Below are 24,463 nucleotides of genomic sequence, written 5' to 3' on the forward strand. Positions count from 1 at the left end.
TTCCTAGTTACCCTGGCCTTCTCTTCAATTAACCTGAAGGCCAGTTGAAGCTTTCGTTAGCTCCAACGCATCAGTCATGGCTAAGTCTGCCACTGACCTGTTCTCTGTCTCCACCGGCTCCCACTGAAATGAACTGCCCGATCCTGGAACATCCTGAGAACAAACGACACTCTCCATGTGAAGCAGATAATCTGGAGAGACTTTTACAGATGGAATACTGGTTCTCTTAACCCACTGTGTTCTGGGTATTCTAGCTGAAACAAAGCCCATGCTCCCACTGCTATGAATGCCCTTGACTGGTTTTTCTGAACCGTTCCAAACACGTTCAACCTGAATCTGACCTGTGACTTTGGGTTTGCCATCTGCAAAGCAAACCTTCTTCTGTCCACGAGACTCTATGAACCGGATTTTGTTTTTCTTCTGAACTGGGACGGTTACTCCCTCAGACGGTAAACTGACCATATATAATGAACCCCTCTTATGTCCACGAGTTATCACAAGATTTCTTTTGACAACCTTCCACTGCCCATTCCTGAACTTAACCTCGTGTCCCCATTCATCCAACTGCCCAACAGAAATCAACTGTTTCTTCAGACTTGGAATTACCCGGACATCCTTCAAAGTCCATGGACCAACTGGAGTCTTCAAATCTAAGTCACCTATGCTCGTCACATCAAGAACCTCATCGTTCGCCAGTCTTACCTTACCAAAATCCCCTTCTTTCAGATTCCGCAGTGCTTCACGGCTGTGGGTAGCGTGAAATGAAGCACCTGAATCCATAACCCAAGAATCCACATTGCTCTCCACACTACAGATCAAAACATCATCATCTGAATGGTCTACTGCAGCGTTAACTTCTTTCTTGTCTTTTGGACATTGATTCCTGAAATGTCCAACCTCTTTACAGTTCCAACAAGTCACATCATTTCGAGTCCTCGACTGACTCCTTCTCCTGTTCCCGCTCCCACTACCTCTGTTATTTCTTCTACCTCTGACCGCATTCAATTGTTCACTTGATGATTCCCCGGAATTTCTTCGTGTGACGTCTTCGCCTAGAATTAAATCCCGAATTCCCTCAAAAGTGAGCTCTTTCGATCCTGCGAAACTAGTAACGGCTGTAACTGTTCCGGACCAACTGTCAGGTAATGATGATAACAGTAGTAAAGCTTGAACTTCGTCCTCAAATTTTATTCCCACTGACCCAAGTCTGGATAAAATCGAGTTCAAATTGTTGATGTGTACTGTAACTGAACTTCCTTCCCTCATCCTCGTGTTGACTAGTTTCCGAATCAGGAAGACTTTATTTGCTGCCGACGGCTTCTCGTGCATATTAGACAATGCCTCCATGATTCCCTTTGCCGAGGTCTCCTTCAAAATGTTGAAGGCAACATCCTTTGACAAAGTCAGTCTAATAAATGCCTTGGCCTTCTTATCCAAAGTCTCCCAGTTTGCTTGTGTGATCGCCTCCGGATTTTCACCTAAAACTGCGTCCAAGTCTTTCTGTACGAGCAAATCTTCAATTTGCATCTTCCACCAACCAAAATCTTTCCCATCAAACTTCTCAATCTGAAGCTTACTGCTTTCTGCCATTTTCTGAAAGAATAATGGCTAAACTGCAATTTTCTGAAAGTTCAGGGCTAAATTGCAATTTTCTGAAAGTTCAGGGGCTAAACTGCAATTTTTCAAATCTGCTACAGTGTTGCTACAGTGTCGTCTTCTCCGGCGGAAGTCCGGTCTACAGTGTCGTCTTCTCCGGCGGAACTCCGGTCTACAGTGTCGTCTTCTCCGGCCAAACTGGTTTTTTCCGGTCACTATTCCGGCAAACCTTTGACCGGCGATTTGGACGTCTTCCGGTGGTCAAAAAATTCAGAAAAAAATATTTTCGGAATCTTCGGAACGAGACCTTTCCAACGGTATACACTAAAATCGTTTTTGACGAAAAAAAATTTCGACCAAAAAACTGAAAATCACCTTCTGGAGCTAAACCAACGCTCTGATACCACTTGTTAGGATCGAGACACTTAACACACGACTCTAAACACACACACAGCTCACGAAAAACAAGAACACAAGGATGAACATGAGGGATTTAACGTGGTTCGGTCCTTCTCTGACCTACGTCCACCGGTAACTAGGAATTTACATTTCTTGGTGCTAATCTGCACTCTTTCTGTGTTACACTAGATACAAGTTTTACAAATACAGAATAATCTCTTATATAGAGATGGAAATCAGAAGTAGTCAAAAAACACAACTGGGTCTTCATTCAACAATTGTGGCTTCACAACTTCACATTGTTCCTGCCATTTTTGACCAGCTTTTCTGTGGATTCACACTCAACATTTCTGTGGATTCACACTCAACATTTCTGTGGATTCATACTCAACACCCACATCAATTGGTAATCTTTCTGATCAACTCAGTATTCTACATTTAGGAGGAAATCATTTATATGGAAACCTCCCTTCAAGTATAGCTAACCTTGTTGGCTTGACCAGATTAGATTTATCACGAAACCAACTCAGCGGAAAAATCCCTTCCACTGTTTGTAAGCTTCAAAACCTACAAATCACTTATCTAGATAGCAACCAATTTTCAGGGCCGATTCCAGATGACATCGGGAATTTATCATTATTGACCATGCTTTAAGTTCCAACAAATTGGAATGGCATATTCCATCAAGTTTAGGAAATTGTCATCATCTATTGGAGTTGCGACTTTATGATAATAAACTCAATGGACAAATACCTACACAAATTCTTCAGCTTTCATCTCTAACCATAACATTAGATCTTTCTCAAAACAACCTATTTGGGTTATTTCCAATAGAGGTTGGCGAACTCAAGATGTTGACTTCTTTGAATTTATCTAATAATAATTTATCAGGCAACATTCCAAGTAGCCTTGATGGTTGCACAAGCCTTTCATTCTTATCTCTCAAAAGCAACTTATTTCAAGGCACCGTACCACTCTCATTAAGTTCTACGAGAGGAGTTTCGACACTCGATATTTCTCATAATAACTTATCGGGTCCAATTCCTGGATTTTTGGAACGATTTATCTTATTAGAATTTGTAGACCTATCTTTTAATGATTTTGAGGGTGAAGTACCAGTGACAGGTGTGTTTGCAAATGCAAGTAAATTCTCTGTTTTGGGGAATAGCAGGCTTTGTGATGGCTTGGCTCAGCTTGGGTTACCGAAATGCAAGGAGACAGAAAAACATCAAAAAAGGTTTCCTTTGTTCGTCATACTCATTCTGGTTGCATCCACACTTTTCACCATATTATGTTTTGCATATTTTTTATGTAAGAAGAAGATGAGTCAACCGTATCAATCATCAAGAGGAGAACGGTTCATGAAAGTATCATACAATCAACTTCTCAAGGCTACCAATGGCTTCTATGAGGCCAATTTGATTGGAGAGGGAGGGTCCGACTCTGTTTACAAAGGAATCCTTGATCGTGATGATAGATTTGTTGCAGTGAAAGTTCTACATCTTCAAAACTGTGGTGCTCACAGAAGCTTTAAAGCGGAGTGTGAATCATGGCGGATTATTCGACACCGGAATCTGTTGAAGATAATAACTTCATGTTCAAGTGTTGACTTTCAAGGCAATGACTTCAAAGCTTTGATCTAATAGTTCATGCCCAATGGGATCTGTCACACCCCCAAACCGGAACGGCAGAAACGTTCGGGGGTGGATGATGTGACAACTCGAATATTTTTCCGTTACTGATAGCCGATTTCCGTTAATAAAATTTGAATTTTATTGAGTTCCATCAAATTCCTTTGGTTTGGAAAATCATTTATTTATATAATTGAATTTTATATATAAGAGTCGGAACCAAAAATCACGCGAAAAACCCGATTTTCCTTTGAAAAATCGATAGTTTTCGGCCTGAGTGGAGTTCACGGCCGTAAACCCGTTTACGGCTAGTGCCAGGTGGCCCCCACCACCGACCATACCCCCGGCCTATATATACGGGACCCCCACCTTCATTTGAACTTTCTTAGCCGAAAACTCTCTCATTCTCTCTTTCTACCTCTCGACCGTAAACACCAAAACACCCTCTTTTCTTCCGAAAATTATCAAGAATCACTTCTGGAGGTTGTTTTGGAACACCTAAAGCACGTTTTTCATCGAATCCAACATCGTTGTTCTTAAGATTACGGTCGTACACCCTTCCAATCTTCAAATCTTCAAAGACCGTAACCCATTTACGGCCGTACACCATTCAAATCTTTAAAGACCGTAAACCCGTTTACGGTCGTACACCATTCAAACCTTCAAATCTTCAAAGGCCGTAAGCTCGTTTACGACAGTAAACCCTTCAAAGATTCATAAATCCTTCAAGAACACTGTTCACGGCCGTAAACCCTTCAAGGGGCAGTTCACGGCCATAAACCCTTCACGGCTGCAAACTCCTTCACACCGTGAATCTTGGCTGTAAACCCGCTTTTCCGATTCAATCGAGTCTCGGTAACATTCCTAAACTGAAAGCAAGTGTTTTCCCAACACTATAAATAATGGTTTCGCTAATAAAATACATATATGTATTAATTGTATTAGGATCCCGTTGAGTGCCACGTACATCAACTTGAGGGTCTTCATTCCCAGTTTTCGCTGTCCGACTATTCACACAATTAACAGTGAGTTCATACCCCTATGCTTTTATGATTTTAAATGATTTCAGGGGAGAGTACAAGCCAAACACAATTGATTTTGTGCATTTATACCAAAGGATTTCAACACATTTAAAACTGATGCAATTGATACAATCTTACAGTTTCCACATGTTTATAAAATATTTAGATATTTTATCCCTTTTGTAACGTGCTGAGCGTAAGGGACATTTTCAATCTACAGTCGAAATTGCATAGTTTTCAGATCAATACATAAACCAAGTACACATCATACATGCAAACTATAATAGATATAGTTTGGGTTTCCAATACACAGTTTTACGAATTCAGAGATTTACATAACAAAACATATGAATTATGACAGATTTAGTTTATGATATACATTACTACAAGAGTACAACATTTAATAATTATTTAAGTATAATTATTACCTTATACAGTATACACATGGGTTTAAATACAGTAGAATAATACAGAACTACACGTAAACTAGTTAATACAGGATTGTGAGACAACACTTCAGTTGTACCTTTCGGGTTACAGGTTAAATACTATCAAAGTATAACCAGAGTCTCCTGGAGGGAGAGCGTGAGATTTGTGAATAGATTTATTCGGGACTGACAATCCCACACCTGAACTGCAAGCTACAGTTAGGCAGACATGCCTGGGGTGACAAATGTCATTTATCCGACACTTGAAGAACGTCGTAAAGGTCACTAGGTCATATCAAGTATGGTTATACGACTCATAATAGTATAAACTAACCTTATAGCTTACGGGATTTCATTCTTCTTTAGTTTTATTTTATTAATAAAACTAGTTCATAATACAACTGGAGGATTCCATGGATTTCAATTCGTAGTTTCATTTTAAGTAATGAAACTACTATACATATTGGTGGTAACCAGGGTTTTCAAACAAAACACCTTATACATTACTGGTGGTACCAGGTTTTTTTTCATACAAAAGGGTTTTCATTCAAAACAACGTTATACAATACAGCTGGTGGTAACCAGACATATAAACTACTATATTATACACTACTACAGAACACATTGATAAACATATATGTTAGAAAATATTGGATTTTCTTGGGAAGCATACCAACATTTTACAGATTCAATGACAGGATTTTCATTACAAAAACATGCTTATGAACTCACCAGCTTTATGCTGATACTCTTTTCAAAACCGTTTGTATTCTCAGGGAATCAGTAGACAGGTACCTCGGCAGACTTTTGAGAAGACGGAGCATATAGAGTATCGTCTTTATTTTTGCTACTTTTGATGTATATAAGTATGGATCAAACAGATGTAAATACCTTTTTATATATATTCAATGTAATGGTTGTGTTTACCTTGATTACTATGATGCAATTATTGTGATACTACGTATGACGTCATCCACCCCCGAACGTTTCCGTCGTTCCGGTTTGGGGGTGTGACAGATTGGTATCAGAGCTCTTGTTTATAGTGAACTAAGTATACCGAACCTTACATGGTATACAACTATAAACACTAAAGGGGCCGAAGTGCTCTGAAGCTAAAAGTATACTTTAAAAATACACGTATTTTTTTACAAGAAGTATACAAGTATACATACGTACAAGAAGCTATAACATAGTAAGAACTAAATAAAAGTATTTAGGGCAAGTTGGACACTACGGTTAAACCTGGGCAGTTATGTAGTCATATGTGGGACCAATATAACCTGATCAACTATATTTGTCCGAGATATGATCAACATGTGTTTGGGAGTGACTGTGGTGTCGCGACAAGTCTAAAACTCACCAAATCCTATGCAAATGAAAACACATAGTTAAAATACTATAGGAGTATTTTATGGTACTATAACACTGCACAAAGTCATCACTACTAGTATAAATCCTTATAACGAAAGACCTGCAGTTCCTTGTTAATGTTAGTAGCTATCATTATAGGTCTTTATTATCATTGTAGGTTTAAGATATATCTTGCTCAAAAATATTCGAATCATGATCATATAGGAGGCTTATCGTCATTTTCCCCTTGTATCTTTTTAGAGAAAAGATGCCTCCCAGAAAGAGATCCAACAGGAAGAACAATGACCCTTCACCGCCACCACCTCCTCAGTTCGATCATGCATTGTCCCAGGCAGCAGTTACGGTCGCTGTGGCTGCTGCAATATCACAGATAAATACGGGTGGCTCTGGCGGATCAGGAGGTGGACCCGATCCCCGTAATCTTGAAGGTGGTCAAGGACACCCGGAGGAGTGTTCCTACAAAGATTTCATGAATGCGAAGCCCAAATCCTTCGACGATAATGGAGGGGTCATTACCCTAACCCGATGGTTCGAGAAGATCGAATCAATTTTCGAGATTTGTGCATGTTCTGAGGCCAGCAAGGTGAAGTTTGCATCCTGCACCTTCACCGAAAGAGCATTGACTTGGTGGAATAGCCGGGTTAAATCTCTAACTCTGCCGGTAGCGAATGCCATGGGTTGAGAGAGTTTGAAGGAACTCATGCTTGCCGAGTACTGCCCAAGGGGTGAGATGCAGAAATTAGAGCACGAGCTTTGGAACCTGAAGATGAAGGGTTCCGACATTGCCGCTTACACAGCTAGATTCTGCGATCTGACTCTTCTATGTCCGGGAATGGTCACCCCGGAAAGCAAGAAGATTGAAAGGTACATTTGGGGATTGACGCCCCCAACTCAAGGAAATGTCTTGGCTGCTAAGCCTTCCACTTTTGACAGCGCCAAGTGCCTGGCGCAGACCCTGATAGATCACGGGTTGATCTTGATGAAGTGGCAGCCGCTCCTGAACCACCAAAGGCGAGTGGCGGGAAGAAGAAGTTTTGGAACAAGCGAAAGGGCCAGTCTTTGCAGGAACCCTCCAAGAAGCAGCAGGTAGTGGCAGTTCATGCTGCTACCAGTCCTGTCGCTATTCCCGCAGCTCAAACACCTGCCAGCAGATATGCTGGTACTCTTCCAAGGTGTGAAAAGTGAAACTTCCATCATCATGGGCAGTGCCGGGAGATGTTGTGCAATAGCCGTGGCAAGAAGGGGCACACAAATCGATTTTGCAAGACACCAGTCCAACCAACCAATCAGGCTCCTGGAGCGGGCTCTGGACAAGCCTGTTATGGCTATGGGGAGGTCGGGCACTTTAAGAGGAATTGCCCCAAGGCAACAACAAGGGGTGACACAGGGAGAATGCTAGCGATGGGCCAGGAGGAGGTAGTTGCTGATCCCACCGTTGTTACGGGTACGTTCCTCCTCGACAACTCTTATGCATGTATTCTTTTCGATTCTGGTGCAGAGAGAAGTTTTGTTAGTCATTCATTTAAGCACCTTCTCAAACATAAATCCAAACCTTAAACCGAAACATTTACCGTCGAGATGGCCAACGGAAAGAAAGAGAGCACTAACGACATATTCATAGGTTGTACCCTTACCCTAAACGACCATTCTTTCTCAATCGACCTTATGTCAGTTTCCATAAAAAGCTTCGATATCATCGTCGACATAGATTGGTTGAGTCCCAATCGTGCTGATATCCTTTGTTATGAAAAAGTCGTTCGCCTCAATCTGCCCTCGGGCGAAGCTCTCATTGTCTACGGTGATAAACTCGGCTCAAACCTTCGTATCATTTCATGTATCAAAGCCCAGAAATATCTGCGAAAGGAGTGCCATGCATTCCTAACCCATGTTGTTAACGAAAACCAGGAAGTTAAAGACCTTGAGAGCATCCCCGAAGTCTGCAACTTTCCTGATGTCTTCCCTGGAGACATTCCCGGAATCCCTCCCGAGCGCCAAGTCGAGTTCCGTATCGACTTAATTCCCGGAGCTACTCCTGTAGCTAAATCCCCATACCGTTTAGCGCTGATAGAAATGAAAGAGTTATCCAGCCAGCCCAATGAGCTGCTTAGCAACAGATTCATAAGACCAAGTTCCTCACCCTGGGGATCCCCGGTCTTGTTTGTGAAGAAGAAAGATGGATCCTTTCGGATGTGCATAGATTATCGTGAATTGAACAAGCTTACCATCAAGAACCGTTAATGATATACTTGTGTGTGCAACCCTTTCCTAGACAAGTTTGTAATAGTGTTCATTAATGATATACTTGTCTACTCTTGGAGTGAGGAAGATCATAGACAACACTTGAGGCTAGTGTTAGAAACACTAAGGACGGAGAAACTTTATGCAAATTTTTCAAAGTACGAATTCTGGATCAAGAAAGTAACTTTCCTCGGTCACATGGTTAGTGAGGAAGGCATACACGTGGACCCTTCCAAAATCAAAGCAATTGAGAATTGGTTAGCACCAAAGACGCCCATAGAAATCCGTCAATTCTTGGGTCTCGCTGGCTACTATCGCAGATTTATCCAGAGTTTCTCCAGAATTGCCAAGCCTTTAACCACCCTGACGCAGAAAGGTTTACCCTTTAGTTGGGGAGAAAAGCAAGACACTGCGTTTAAGACATTGAAGCAGGCCCTATGCAGCGCACCTATCTTGTCTCTGCCTGAAGGAACGGAAGACTTCGTTGTCTACTGCGATGCATCCAACCAGGGCCTAGGCTGTGTGCTCATGCAATGAGGAAAGGTTATTTCCTATGCCTCGAGACATTTGAAAACACACGAAGTCAATTACACAACTCACGATCTAGAGTTGGGAGCAGTGGTCTTTGCGTTAAAGATTTGGAGACATTATCTCTACGGAACCAAGTGTACTGTCTTCACCGACCATAAGAGCCTACAACATATCTTTGATAAAAAAAGAATTGAACATGAGGCAACGGCGATGGGTAGAGCTACTCAGTGATTACGAGTGCAAAATACGCTACCATCCCGGCAAGGCCAATGTGGTAGCGGATGCCCTCAGCCGGAAAGAGTATTCAGGTCGTAGAGTGAAGGCACTGACAATGACTATCCATTCCCATTTATCCGCTCAAATCAGAGAGGCTCAGCTGGAAGCCTTAAAACCAGAGAACATGTCGGATGAAGCCTTGAGGGGAATGGAAAATAGCTTAGAGGTCAATGGAGACGGAGTTTACTATTTCATGAACCGGATCTGGACCCCGAAGTACAGCAGTTACAGGGGGGTTGTCATGAACGAAGCTCACAAGACTAGATACTTCGTTCAATCAGGTTCAGATAAGATGTATCTGGATCTCAAACAACTCTATTGGTGGCCTAACATGAAAGCAGAGATCGCTACCTTTGTGGGCAAGTGCCTGACTTGCGCCAAGGTGAAGGTGGAATATCAAAAGCCCTCAGGTCTACTTCAGTAGCCAGAAATACCTGAGTGGAAGTGGGAAAGGATTACGATGGATTTAATCACTAAGTTGCCCAAGTCTCTGAGTGGGCACAATGCCATCTAGGTAATTGTCGACCGATTGACTAAATCAGCCCATTTCCTTCCAATCAAAGAAAACTTCAAAATGGAGAGTCTGACACGAATCTACATTTGAGAGATAGTCCGCCTGCATGGTGTGCATGTGTCCATTATCTCCGATCGGGATAACAGATTTACCTCGAGATTTTGGCAGTCACTGCAGAAGGCTCTTGGAACTAAGCTGGATATGAGCACAACTTACCATTCGCAGACCGATGGGCAGAGTGAGAGAACCATTCAAACATTGGAAGACATGTTGAGAGCATGCGTCATCGACTTTGGCACATCGTTGGACACTTATTTGCCGTTGGTCGAATTCTCCTACAACAATAGCTGCCATACCAGTATCAAGGCTGTGCCGTTCGAAGCCCTTTATGGTCATAAGTGCAGATCCCCTCTGTGTTGGGATGAGGTGGGTGACACGCAGCTAGCTAAAGGTCAAGTCCCCGATAGCACTCTCACTGGCCCAGAAATCATCCGAGAAACTACTGAAAAGATCATACAAATCCGAGAACGACTAAAAGCTTCAAGAGATAGACAAAAGAGCTACGCCGATAAGAGACGAAAACCCCTGGAGTTCCAGGTTGGTGACCGTGCTCTTTGAAGGTCTCACCCTGGAAAGGCATGATACTCTTTGGAAAGCGTGGAAAGCTGAATACAAGATACATAGGACCATTTGAAATCCTCGCTAGGATCGGTCCCGTAGCATACAAACTCCTTCTACCCCAGGAACTTAGCAATATTCATCTCGTCTTCCACGTCTCGAATCTTAAAAAGTGTTTATCCGACGAAACCCTTATGATTCCTCTTGATGAAATCGAGATCAACGAGAACCTCAATTTCGTGGAAGAACCAGTCGAAATCATGGATCGGCAAGTCAAAAGAACGAAACAAAGTCGCATACTGATAGTGAAGGTCCGCTGGAATGCCAAGCGAGGACCTCAATTCACTTGGAAGCGTGAAGATTCAATGCAACAGAAGTATCCCCATCTCTTTCTGAGTCCATGATTTGTATTCTCTGTTTGAATTTCGGTACGAAATTCCCTCTATCGGGGGGATTATGTGACAACCCGAATCTTTTTCCGTTACTGATAGCCGATTTCCGTTAATAAAATTTGAATTTTATTGAGTTCCGTCAAATTCCTTTAGTTTTGAAAATCATTTAGTTATATAATTGAATTTTATATATAAGAGTAGGAACCAAAAATCACGCGAAAAACCCGAGTTTCCTTTGAAAAATCGATAGCTTTCGGCCTGAATGGAGTTCACGGCCGTAAACCCATTTACGGCCGTAAACCCGTTTACGGCTAATGCCAGGTGGCCCCCACCACCGACCATACCCCCAGCCTATATATACAGGACCCCCACCTTCATTTGAACTTTCTTAGCCGAAAACTCATTCATTCTCTCTCTCTCTCTACCTCTCGACCGTAAACACCAAAACACGCTCTTTGCTTCCGAAAATCATCAAGAATCACTTTTGGAGGTTGTTTTGGAACACCTAAAGCACGTTTTTCATCGAATCAAACATCGTTGTTCTTGAGATTATGGCCGTACACCCTTCAAATCTTCAAATCTTCCAAGACCGTAAATCCGTTTATGACCGTACACCATTCAAATCTTCAAATCTTCAAAGACCGTAAACCCGTTTACGGCCGTACACCATTCAAACCTTCAAATCTTCAAAGGCCGTAAGCTCGTTTATGGCCGTAAACCCTCCAAAGATTCATAAATCCTTCAAGAACACTGTTCATGGGCGTAAACCCTTCAAGTGGCAGTTCACGACCGGAAACCCTTCACGGCCGCAAACTCCTTCACACTGTGAATCTTGGCTGTAAACCCGCTTTTCCGATTCAATCGAGTTCCGGTAACATTCCTAAACCGAAAGCAAGCGTTTTCCCAACACTATAAATAATAGTTTCGCTAATAAAATACATATATGTATTAAATGTATTAGGATCCCGTTGAGTGCCGCGTACATCAACTTGAGGGTCTTCATTCCCAGTTTTCGCTGTCCGACTATTCACACAACTAACAGTGAGTTCATACCCCTATGTGTAACATCCCCCTCTGGCACGTGTCAGAATATTGTCCGCTTTGGGCCACTCGGCACGAGGACTTCCAAGGGGGTCATCCATCCCGGTACTACTCCCGCCCGAGCACGCTTAACTGCAGAGTTCTTATGGGATCTGCTGCCCTCACGACTTTAAAACACGTTGTGACTAGGAAGGTATCCACACCCCTTATAAGGAGTATTTAGTTCTCCTTCCAAGACGATGTGGGATCAGGTATAACCCACCTTCACCCCCCATTATAGGGTTCGATGTCCCTGTAGAACACATCGACCCGTGCCCCAGCTCTGATACCATTTGTAACATCCCCCTCTCGCACGTGTCACAATATTGACCGCTTTGGGCCACTCGGCACGAGGACTTCCCAGGGGGTCACCCATCCCGGTACTACTCCCGCCCGAGCACGCTTAACTACGGAGTTGTAACACCCGGTTTTGAAAATGTTCGATTGTGTCTTCGAAGGGCAAGGGTATAAGCGTAATCTGACGATCCGGTCTTTATGGGTCTCAGGTTTTATTCGGAAGGTTTTAAGGCTTGGGATTTAGCTTGGAGCGTAGGGCTTCATGCCACCTTTTCGTAGATATCAAGTTCGTCGGAAACGGACTTAGAACGAAGAAGTTATAGTACTTCGAAGTTGTTGGCAGAATTGGTCCCTGAATGGAAAAGTTTGCTTTTCAGCCCATGCATACAAGGTGGCAGCCAGGAGAGTACGCCTAGCGTAAGCTGCGGTACGCCCAACGTAGAGGGTTTAAGTGATCGCGGGTGCCTTAGGCGTACGCCCAGCGTACGTCCAGAGTCCACAAACCCTAATTTTAAGGCATGCCACTACATAAAGAACATAATGGCTCAAACCCTAGCCTCCCTATCCGTCCCCCAACCTCAGAAAAACCCTAGAACGCCTCATCCCTTCATTCTTGTGAGGTCTTGACCTTGGGAAACTCATTGTGGTGGTGTAAACTTGGAATAGAAAAAGGAGAAGTTGGCAAGGAAGAACTTGGGGAGTTGGAGCTCATAGATCTGGAATACCATCAGCATTTGGAACACTTTTGAGGTATAAAGTTCATAACTTTACTTAAGAATGTTTAGATCTAGTGTAGTGTAGTTTTGGAGTTATTTTGGTCCCAAGAATGGGCCTTTATGATGAAATCTCATTTATGAGCTTAGGGTTGCCACCCTCAGAGCTAAAAGGGTTCCATAAGCAGTAAAGTCTCTATCTTGAGTGTATTAATGGGTTCATGCATGAGATATAGCCATCTTTATGGAAGTACATTATCTTTTTTGGAGTTTGAATTTGTTGGGGCATGTTAAGTCACCAAGTCAGTGACATTATGGATTAAGACATGGAAAAGGACCTGGATCTGTGTTTGTAGCTTCTAAATCCGCGTATTAAGCACTTTATGGAAAAAGGACTTAACAGGGGAGTACGTTGAGCGTACGTGAAGGTACGCCTAGCATAAGCATCCTTTGGCCTTTACGCTTAACGTACATTGGAGTACGCCCAACGTACTCATCAGGTTTGGGCTTTGTGCATTTTGGGCCTCGGTTTGGGCCATGTAGTGGACTTCGGGTCCTTGGGCCTTAATGGGCCATCAGGTGTCAGATAATATAGGCCAAGGAAATATTTGTGCTTAGAGTAAGGCCCAATAGAGGGATTGGGCCCAATTTAACAAATTGGGCCATTAGTGGGCCACTAGTGGGCTTGGGAAGCTTACATAGTGTTGGGCCTTAGTTTTGGGCCTTAGATATGGACCAAGTTGGTCTAGGGGTAGAATGGTCATTTCACCCCCAGAAGGGTTATTGTATTGGACTAAGAATTATGGTATGGGACCCAGTTGCTAATTGGGTATAATGACCGGTATTGATGGTTCAGGAAGTGGGCGGGTCAGCTGCTAAGGATTTCTTCAGGAAGCTTCTGCATTCGAGGTGAGTCTTGTCACCATACCAATGGGTCTAAGGCACCAAGGCCGGCCCATTTTATGATAGTTAGTATATTTGTTGTGTAGAGGTGTGTGACTTGAATATGTGATAATATGCGGCAGAGATAGCCTTTATGGCTAATGGAAGAGGTAACCTTTAAGGCTAACGGTAGAGATAGCCTTCGAGGCTAACGGTAGAGATAGCCTTTGGGGCTGACGGTAGAGATAACTTGATAGCTAATTGATATGTGATATGTGGTAGAGGCAGCTTTTGTAGCTAATTGATATGTATTATGTGGTAGAGGTAGCTTCTATAGCTAATTGATATGTGGTATGCGGTAGAGATAGCTTTTACGGCTAATTTTGTTATTGGTTTCAGGTACTTCAGACCCCAAGGGCAAGGGCAAGGTGTGATGGCGCGGCGTGCACTCTCTCATTGACATTTATGGGACACTCTGATGTTTGGAATAAAAGTTGTATTTGACTTATGTTTTGAAAACAATTAAACTGGATTTCTTAATGTATGGGAAAACGTTTACTTATTCTAAAATGAAAAATTTACTTAGAAAATTAGGTCGTTACAAGTTGGTATCAGAGCCTTGGTTTGAGGGATTCGGGCACACTCTCGAGTGTGTCAGGACTCAAACTAAGGAAATGGTAAAGTCGTTTTCAAAAAGTAATTTAAAAAGGGTTTTCAAAAGGAAATGAAAAGATGAGAGTGCAACGCGTGTGATCAGCCGAGCCAAGTAAGTAGTTCCTCAATAAGTTAGCCATGCCATACTGATATTTGAGCTTGTTGGTTTCATGGAACTTGCTATGTGTATGCTTTTAAAATTGTATATAGTTAGGAGCTTATAGCCTCAGAATGATTGATTTGGCCTTATTTCCTGTTCCTTGTTTGGTTGTGGTCCTAGGGTAGAATCTTTTATTCGAAAGTCTATTTGGTCCTTTTTCCGTGTATAATTTGCATGCATAAAGGCAACCTGTTATGATTGGTCTGATTGGTATGAGTAGAGTAAATCTTAGGACAACCTGAGATTGATGTATGCGGTAGTTCGTGGAATATGGATTTGTTTTGGGACGAATTGGGGTTATCAGGTAGAGCGTTGGGGAAAGGTACAGGTAGGTGTGGAAGGTAGTATTGGGCCCGTACTACTAAAAGCACAGGACCCGTACTCGAACCAATGTTAGATCTGACGACCTCGAGGAGGACCGGTGTGGGGATATCTGTCACACCCCGAAACCGATGGCGGAAACGTTCCGGGGCGGAGTGACGTCATGTAGAGTATCACAACCAATGTACATAGCAAGCATAGTAAACACAACCATTACATTACATAAGAAAGTTTTACATTTGTTTGAAAATAAGGTACTACAAGTTTTCATAGATACATTGGTTAGAACAAAAGTAAAGACGAGTCTTCTATATGCTCCGTCTTCTCCAAAAAGTTAATAGGAGTACCTGTCTATGGATGCCCTGAGAATACAAGCAGTTTTAAAATATCAGCATAAAGCTGGTGAGTTCATAAGCGGTTTGTTTTCTGGAAAAAGATTCAGTTTCCTTTAGTTTCATGAACAGTTGATATCCAAGAAAATCCCATATTTTCTTATAAAAGTAGTTTGGTTATCCCTTTTGTTACACAGTTTGAATCAAGAAAATCCTGCAAATTTCCTTATGAAAATATGATTTGATTTCTCGTTAGATGTACCATACAACCTTGTTTATGAAAAGTTACGTTATCCCAAGAAAACCCTATGTTTTCTTATGAAAATATTCGTTGGATTATCGATTCTGAAATGATGTGTACAAGTATCTACCATACTTGTATCGATTAAGTGAAGCATACTGAATGACTAGTTATCCCGTGGTAAGCATGTTAGTTTTGACACGTACACAAAACTAATAAGTAAGTAGTGAACTAGTAGTAATCAAAGACAGTTATTACTAGAAGGTTAGTTCACTAGGTTCTTTATTACTTTATCAGTAAATCTCCATTATCTAAGTTGTGAGTTCCATAACCATACGATAGACTAGATATGGCAATAAGAAGTCCATCATCATTTTATGACTTTCGTCACCCATGGACCTGACGATCCAACTGTAGCTAGCAGCAGGGTGCGGGGTAGTCAGCCCCGTATAGATCTATACACTCAAGTCACGCTCTCCCTCCAAGAGATTCTGGTTACGGGAGTAGTCCTCCACTCTCGTATTCCATGTGGAGTGTTACCGAGGACGTGTCTCCAATCATAAGAATAATGAACTTTACAAGTAATAGTATAGAAAATCCCGGTTTATGAAATGTCATGAAATCCTTGTGAAATGTAAAAATGTAACATTTTATAATGAGTTTCACAATTTGTTTTGAAAACTAACTCCATGAGTTAGACGGTTGGTTAATACGGATTTCAATGTTTAAAACATATTGAACATGTAGTATTGTTATACGAAATAATCGATTTGAGTACAAGTTTCCTTGTACTTTTGCTTGTATTCCCCCCCTGAAAACATGAAAATCACAGAAAATGGTGTAGGGGTATGAACTCACCTGACGAGAATGTGCCGATTTAGATGCTAAGTATCAGTTTAGGGCTTGAACACGCGTGAGGTTCCTATGTAACATGAGGAGATACATAATTGTATCTAATTAGACTTTGGTTTACTAAGATAGCAGGATACTACACTCTGAGGCACGAAAACACTTCAATTCAAGTGTTAGGGATGGTACGGGTTGTATCTAAGGAGTGTAGGGCCTAGATAAGGTGTTTACTCTTCAAGTGTAAACCCTTAAGGGAGTTTACGGTCCAAAGACCATATCCCCCATGAGTTTACGGCCGTAAACTCATGGGTGTGGTGGTTTGAGTGATCCAAGGTCTCATCTTGCACATAGGAAGGATCTAGGGTTGATTCGAGGGCTTAGGAAGTGATCGGGACATGAAATAGCCTAGGAATTAGGGTTTACGGTCCTTGGACCACCCTTGGGGAGTTTACGGTCGTAAACTCACGGGTTTACGGCCGTAAACCCACCTTTGTCCATGTTTGTCCATTTTCCATGTGTTTTGGTGGTTTGTAGGCCATTCATGCAAGTTCTAGACTCAAATACAAGCCATGCAAGGTGTTTGGAGCATTAAAACACCCTTGGAAGGTGTTTACGGTTTTGGGAGATGTTCCCAAACCGTAAACTCAAGTTTATGCTCATTTGGACATGTTTTAGGGTTCTAAGATCATCCAAGCAAGTTTCAAGGCCATTAGACATGCATTGGAAAGGTTAAGGAGCATCAAAACCCCATGAAAAAGGTGTTTACGGTTTTTGAATATTCAAGAACCGTAAACTCATGTTCATGGCCAAAAATTCATGATCTTGTGGTTCTAACTCCATGCATGTAAGGATCTAAACATTAGAAGAGGTTTGGAAGGGTTTTGGGGCTTCAAAAACCCCCCCATTGAAGGGGTTTACGGTTTTGGGAGGGTCCCCCAAACCGTAAACACGAGTTTTTGATGCATTTGAGAGTTTAAGACATGGATTTGCATGCATGTTAGGATAAACAACTAGTTAGGAAGGATTACTTACCAAATTGGAGCTTGAAAGTGAAGATTTCTTGAGAGGATTCGATTTCTAGAGAGAGAGTAGAGAGAGAAAGTTCAAGTGTGGGAAAAGCTCAAATGGTGGTCACTCCACCCTTTTATGTGTCTAGAGTTAGTGACCCGGTGGGAATACACCCAATACGGGCATTAAACGGAGCTTAATATTTTACCCGGGTAAACGACCATTACCCGTATTAGTCGTAGTCTAGAAATTTTCAAAAGATTATTTAGAGTGTTTTCACTCAAATAAATATTTCGTTTCAACACATAGGAATTTATAATAATAATTCTAAATGAATTATTTAATTTGAAAGTTAACGGAAAAACCCAAAATAAAATAAATTTTATTAACGGCATGGGTTATGTTAACGGAATATCTTTCGGGTTGTCACATTATCCCCCCGTTAGAGGAAATTTCGTCCCGAAATTTAGAATTTAGATACAAATCATGGAATTGGAAAGAGATGCGGGTATTTCGTTTTCATCGAGTCTTCGCGTTCCCAAGTGAATTCGGGTCCCCGCTTGGCGTTCCAGCGAACCTTCACTATCAGGATGCGGCTTTGTTTCGTTCGTTTGATCTCTCTATCCATGATTTCGATGGGCTCTTCCACAAAGTTCAGGTTTTCGTTAATTTCGATCTCATCCAGAGGAACCACAAGGGTCTCATCAGAAAGACACTTTTTAAGGTTTGAGACGTGGAAGACAGGGTGAATATTGCTAAGTTCATGAGGTAATCGGAGTCTGTAAGCCACGGGACCAATCCTGGCTAGGATTTCGAAAGGTCCTATGTACCTTGGGTTAAGTTTTCCACGCTTTCCGAAGCGTATCATGCCCTTCCAGGGTGAGACTTTCAACAAGACACGGTCTCCAACCTGGAATTCCAAGGGTTTTCGTCGTTTATCGGCGTAGCTCTTTTGTCTATCTCGGGAGGCTTTAAGTCGTTCTCGGATTTGTACGATCTTTTCAGTGGTTTCGCGGATGATTTCTGGACCAGTGAGAGTGCTGTCAGGGACTTGTCCCTTGACCAGCTGCGTGTCACCCACCTCAGCCCAGCACAGAGGTGATCTGCACCTGCGGCCATAGAGGGCTTCGAACGGCGCAGCCTTGATGCTGGTATGGTAGCTGTTGTTATAGGAAAATTCAACCAAAGGAAGATGAGTATCCCATGACGCGCCGAAGTCGATGACGCAGGCTCTCAACATGTCTTCCAAGGTTTGGATGGTTCTCTCACTCTGTCCATCTGTTTGAGGATGGTAAGCTGTGCTCATATCCAGCTTAGTTCCAAGAGCCTTCTGTAGTGACTGCCAGAACCTAGAAGTGAACCTGCTATCCCGATCGGAAATGATGGACACAGGTACACCGTGCAGTCGGACCACCTCTTGAATGTAGATTCGCGTGAGTCTTTCCATTTTGAAGTTTTCCTTGATAGGAAGGAAGTGAGCAGATTTGGTCAGTCGGTCGACAATTACCCAAATGGTGTCGTACCCACTCGGAGATTTGGGTAACTTGGTAATGAAATCCATAGTAATCATTTCCCATTTCCATTCAGGTATTTCGGGTTGTTGGAGTAGACCGGAGGGTTTTTGATATTCGACCTTCACTTTGGCGCAAGTCAGGCACTTGCCCACGAAGGTAGCAATTTCGGCTTTCATATTTGGCCACCAATACAGTTTCTTGAGATCCAGGTACATCTTATCCGAACCTGGGTGTACGGAGTATTTAGTATTATGAGCTTCATTCATGACAACCTCTCTGAAGCCTCCAAAATTTGGGGTCCAAATCCGGTCCATGAAACAATAGACTCCGTCGTTTCTGATTTCAAGATCCTTATCCATTCCTCTCAGGGCTTCGCCTGACATGTTTTCTGGTCTTAAGGCTTCCAGCTGAGCCTCCTTGATTTGCGCGGATAAGTGGGAATGGATAGTCATAGTCAGTGCCTTCACCTTACGACCTGAGTATTCTTTCCGGCTGAGGGCATCTGCCACCACATTGGCCTTGCCGGGATGGTAGCGGATTTCACACTCGTAGTCGTTGAGTAGTTCAACCCATCGCCGTTGTCTCATGTTCAGCTCCTTTTGTTCGAGGATGTGCTGTAGACTTTTATGGTCAGTAAAGATAGTGCACTTAGTTCCGTAGAGATAATGTCTCCAGATTTTTAATGCGAAGACCACTGCTCCCAATTCTAGATCGTGAGTCGTGTAGTTGACTTCGTGTACTTTCAGTTGTCTGGAGGCATAGGCGATGACCTTGCCTCGTTGCATTAGGACACAACCGAGACCTTGATTAGACGCATCGCAGTAGACAACGAAGTCTTCCGTCCCATCGGGAAGGGACAGGATAGGTGCGCTGCACAAGGCTCTCTTTAGTGTTTGGAACGCAGTGTCTTGCTTTTCGCTCCAACAAAAGGGTACACCTTTCTGAGTTAGAGTGGTTAAGGGTTTGGAAATTTTGGAGAAATTTTGGATAAATCTGCGATAGTAGCCAGCGAGACCCAAGAATTGACGGATTTCGGTGGGTGTCTTCGGTGCTGACCAGTTTTCTATCGCTTTGATCTTGGAAGGGTCCACGTGTATGCCCTCCTCGCTTACCACATGACCCAGGAAAGTAATCTTCCGGATCCAGAATTCACATTTGGAGAATTTCGCGTACAGTTGCTCCGATCTAAGAGTTTCCAACACTAGCCTCAAGTGTTGTTTGTGATCCTCTTCGCTTTTGGAATAGACAAGTATGTCGTCGATGAACACAATAACAAACTTGTCCAGAAATGGACGACACACCCGGTTCATCAAATCCATGAACACCGCCGGCGCGTTGGTTACACCGAAGGGCATAACTACGAATTCGTAGTGACCATATCGAGTCCGAAAGGCTGTTTTGGGAACGTCACCCTCATGGACTCGCAGCTGATGGTACCCTGATCTTAAATCGATTTTGGAAAAGTAGCTAGCTCCTTGAAGTTGATCGAAGAGGTCGTCTATCCGAGGAAGAGGATAGCGGTTTTTGATCGTGAGCTTGTTCAGCTCTCGGTAATCGATACACATTCGAAAAGATCCATCTTTCTTTTTCACGAATAAGATCGGGGCTCCCCACGGCGAGGAACTCGGTCTGATGAATCCTTTACTGAGCAGCTCATTGAGCTGACTAGATAACTCCTGCATTTCTGCCGGAGCTAATCGATAAGGAGATTTGGCTACGGGGGTAGCTCCGGGGATTAAGTCGATACGAAACTCCACTTGGCGTTCAGGAGGGATTCCTGGGAGATCCTCTGGAAAGACATCAGGAAAGTTGCAGACTTCGGGGATGCTCTCGAGGTCTTTAACTCCCTGCTTTTCGTTAACGACATGGGCTAAGAAAGCATAACACTCCTTCCGCAGAAGTTTCTGGGCTTTGATGCACGAAATGATGCGAAGGTTTGAACTGAGTTTATCCCCGTAGATTACAAGAGTTTCATCCGAAGGAAGATTGAGACGGATAGCTTTTTCGAAACAGAGGATGTCTGCACGATTTGGGCTCAACCAATCCATGCCAATGATGACATCAAAGCTTTTTATGGAGACTGGCATAAGGTCAATGAGAAATGAACGGTCGTTTAAGGATAGGGTACACCCTACGTATATCTCGTTAGTGCTCTCTTTCTCGCCGTTAGCCATTTCGACGGTAAACTTTTCGGTTAATGGTTGGGATTTTTGTTTAAGAAATTGTTTGAATGCATGACTAACAAAGCTCCTTTCAGCACCGGAATCGAAAAGAATGCATGTATAAGAGTTGTCGAGGAGAAACGTACCCGTGACAACGGTGGGGTCAGCGAATGCCTCTTCTTGTCCCATGGTTAGAACTCTCCCGGTGTTGTTGGTTGTTGCTGCTTTGGGGCAGTCCCTCTTGAAATGCCCGATCTCCCCACAGTTGTAGCAGGCTCGTCCAACACCCGCTCCAGAGGCTTGATTTGTTGGTTGGGCTGGGGTTCTACAAAATCGCATCGTGTGCCCCTTTTTGCCACAGCTTGTGCATGACATCTCCCGGCACGGGCCGGGATTATGGTGGTAGTTACACTTGTCACACCGAGGGAGGGTGCCAGTGTACCTGCTGGTAGGAGCCTGAGTGGCAGGAGTAGCAACAGGGGTAGTAGCAGCGTGGACCGCTACAGTTTGCTGTTTCTTTGAGGATCCTTGCGAACCTTGACCCTTTCGTTTGTTCCAGGATTTCTTCTTGTTTTCACCGCTCCCTTTAGCCGGATCAGAGGCGGTGGCTATCTCCTCGGGATCGTCGCTATGATCAATCAGAATTTGTGCCAAACACTTGGCGCTATCGAAGGTTTCCGGCTCCGCAGACAAAACATTTCCCTTGGTTGGCTGGGTCAGCCCCCAAATGAATCGTTCGATCTTTTTGCTTTCCGGGGATATCATTCCCGGACAAAGGAGTGCTAGGTCCTCGAACCTAGAAGTGTAGGAGGCAATGTCAGAACCCTTCATCTTTAGAGTCCAGAGTTCGTGTTCGAGTTTCTGCATCTCGCCCCGTGGGCAATACTGGGCTATCATGAGTTCCTTCAGTTTGTCCCAACCCATGGCATTTGCCACTGGCAGGGTTAAGGACTTGACCCGGCCGTTCCACCAGGTTAATGCTTTGTTGAGGAAAGTGCAAGCGGCGTACTTCACTTTGTTGGATTCGGAGACTGCGCAAATCTCGAATATGGACTCAATCTTTTCAAACCATTGAGTCAGAGCAATAACACCTCCTTTGCCGTCGAAAGATGTGGGTTTTGCGTTCATGAAGTCTTTATAGGAACACTCCTTCTGGTGTCCCTGACCACTTTAGTGTAATTGAGGATGCACACCACTTCCCTGACCACCAGATCCACCGGAATTCATTTGGGACATGGTAGCAGCCACTGCAGCAGTAACAGCTGCCTGAAACATGACATGATCAAATTGGGGAGGAGGCGGTGGTGGAGGAGTGTCGTTGTTTCTCCTGGTAGATCTCCTTCGGGGAGGCATCTTGATCTGAAATGACCAAGAAATGGGAGGATGGAAATTAGAGATATGAAACAAGGATATATCTCATAATGGTTTTTAGAGTGTTCTACTACGCGATAGGACAGGAAAATTACTTAAAGTAAGTAAACTATCGCTAAGGGAGGAATGAGTAGTAACACCCGGAACGGATTTCCATGAAGTATTTGGTTCGGACTAAAATACTCCCATAGTATTTTATGTTGAATGGATATTAGGTAAGTTATAGGCCTGCTGTACACCACAGTCACTCCCAAGCACATGTTGGCCGTGTCTCGAATGAATATAGTTGATCAGGCTATATTGACCCTAGACATGACTACATAACTGCCCAGGTTTAACCACAGTGCACAACGCCCAATTTACTTATGCTTTGTTCTCTTCGCGATACGGATTTCGGTGCTCGGGAATACTTGTATACTTTTATGAAAATACTCGTATTTTAAAAGCATACTTTTAGTTTAGAGCACTTAGGCCCCGTAGTGTTTATAGTTGTATACCATGTAAGGTTCGGTATACTTAGTTCACTATAAACAAGGGCTCTGATACCAATCTGTCACACCCCGAAACCTATGGCGGAAACGTTCCGGGGCGGAGTGACGTCATGTAGAGTATCACAACCAATGTATATAGCAAGCATAGTAAACACAACCATTACATTACATAAGAAAGTTTTACATTTGTTTGAAAATAAGGTACTACAAGTTTTCATAGATACATTGGTTAGAACAAAAGTAAAGACGAGTCTTCTATATGCTCCGTCTTCTCCAAAAAGTTAATAGGAGTACCTGTCTATGGATGCCCTGAGAATACAAGCAGTTTTAAAATATCAGCATAAAGCTGGTGAGTTCATAAGCGGTTTGTTTTCTGGAAAAAGATTCAGTTTCCTTTAGTTTCATGAACAGTTGATATCCAAGAAAATCCCGTATTTTCTTATAAAAGTAGTTTGGTTATCCCTTTTGTGACACAGTTTGAATCAAGAAAATCCTGCAAATTTCCTTATGAAAATATGATTTGATTTCTCGTTAGATGTACCATACAACCTTGTTTATGAAAAGTTACGTTATCCCAAGAAAACCCTATGTTTTCTTATGAAAATATTCGTTGGATTATCGATTCTGAAATGATGTGTACAAGTATCTACCATACTTGTATCGATTAAGTGAAGCATACTGAATGACTAGTTATCCCGTGGTAAGCATGTTAGTTTTGACACGTACACAAAACTAATAAGTAAGTAGTGAACTAGTAGTAATCAAAGGCAGTTATTACTAGAAGGTTAGTTCACTAGGTTCGTTATTACTTTATCAGTAAATCTCCATTATCTAAGTTGCGAGTTCCATAACCATACGATAGACTAGATATGGCAATAAGAAGTCCATCATCATTTTATGACTTTCGTCACCCATGGACCTAACGATCCAACTGTAGCTAGCAGCAGGGTGCGGGGTAGTCAGCCCCGTATAGATCTATACACTCAAGTCACGCTCTCCCTCCAAGAGATTCTGGTTACGGGAGTAGTCCTCCACTCTCGTATTCCATGTGGAGTGTTACCGAGGACGTGTCTCCAATCATAAGAATAATGAACTTTACAAGTAATAGTATAGAAAATCCCGGTTTATGAAATGTCATGAAATCCTTGTGAAATGTAAAAATGTAACATTTTATAATGAGTTTCACAATTTGTTTTGAAAACTAACTCCACGAGTTAGACGGTTGGTTAATACGGATTTCAATGTTTAAAACATATTGAACATGTAGTATTGTTATATGAAATAATCGATTTGAGTACAAGTTTCCTTGTACTTTTGCTTGTATTCCCCCCCTGAAAACATGAAAATCACAGAAAATGGTGTAGGGGTATGA

At 42.7% G+C, this 24,463-nt stretch overlaps 1 pseudogene; it reads left to right on the forward strand.

Moving 5' to 3' along the window:
- LOC145158628 (uncharacterized) overlaps nt 1-24,463 on the forward strand; it is a 34,449-nt pseudogene that overhangs the window by 1,545 nt on the left and 8,441 nt on the right.

This window comes from Lactuca virosa, chromosome 2, assembly GCF_052849685.1.
Source record: "Lactuca virosa cultivar CGN04683 chromosome 2, Lactuca_virosa_CGN04683_v6, whole genome shotgun sequence".
Classification (NCBI taxonomy): Eukaryota; Viridiplantae; Streptophyta; class Magnoliopsida; order Asterales; family Asteraceae; genus Lactuca; species Lactuca virosa.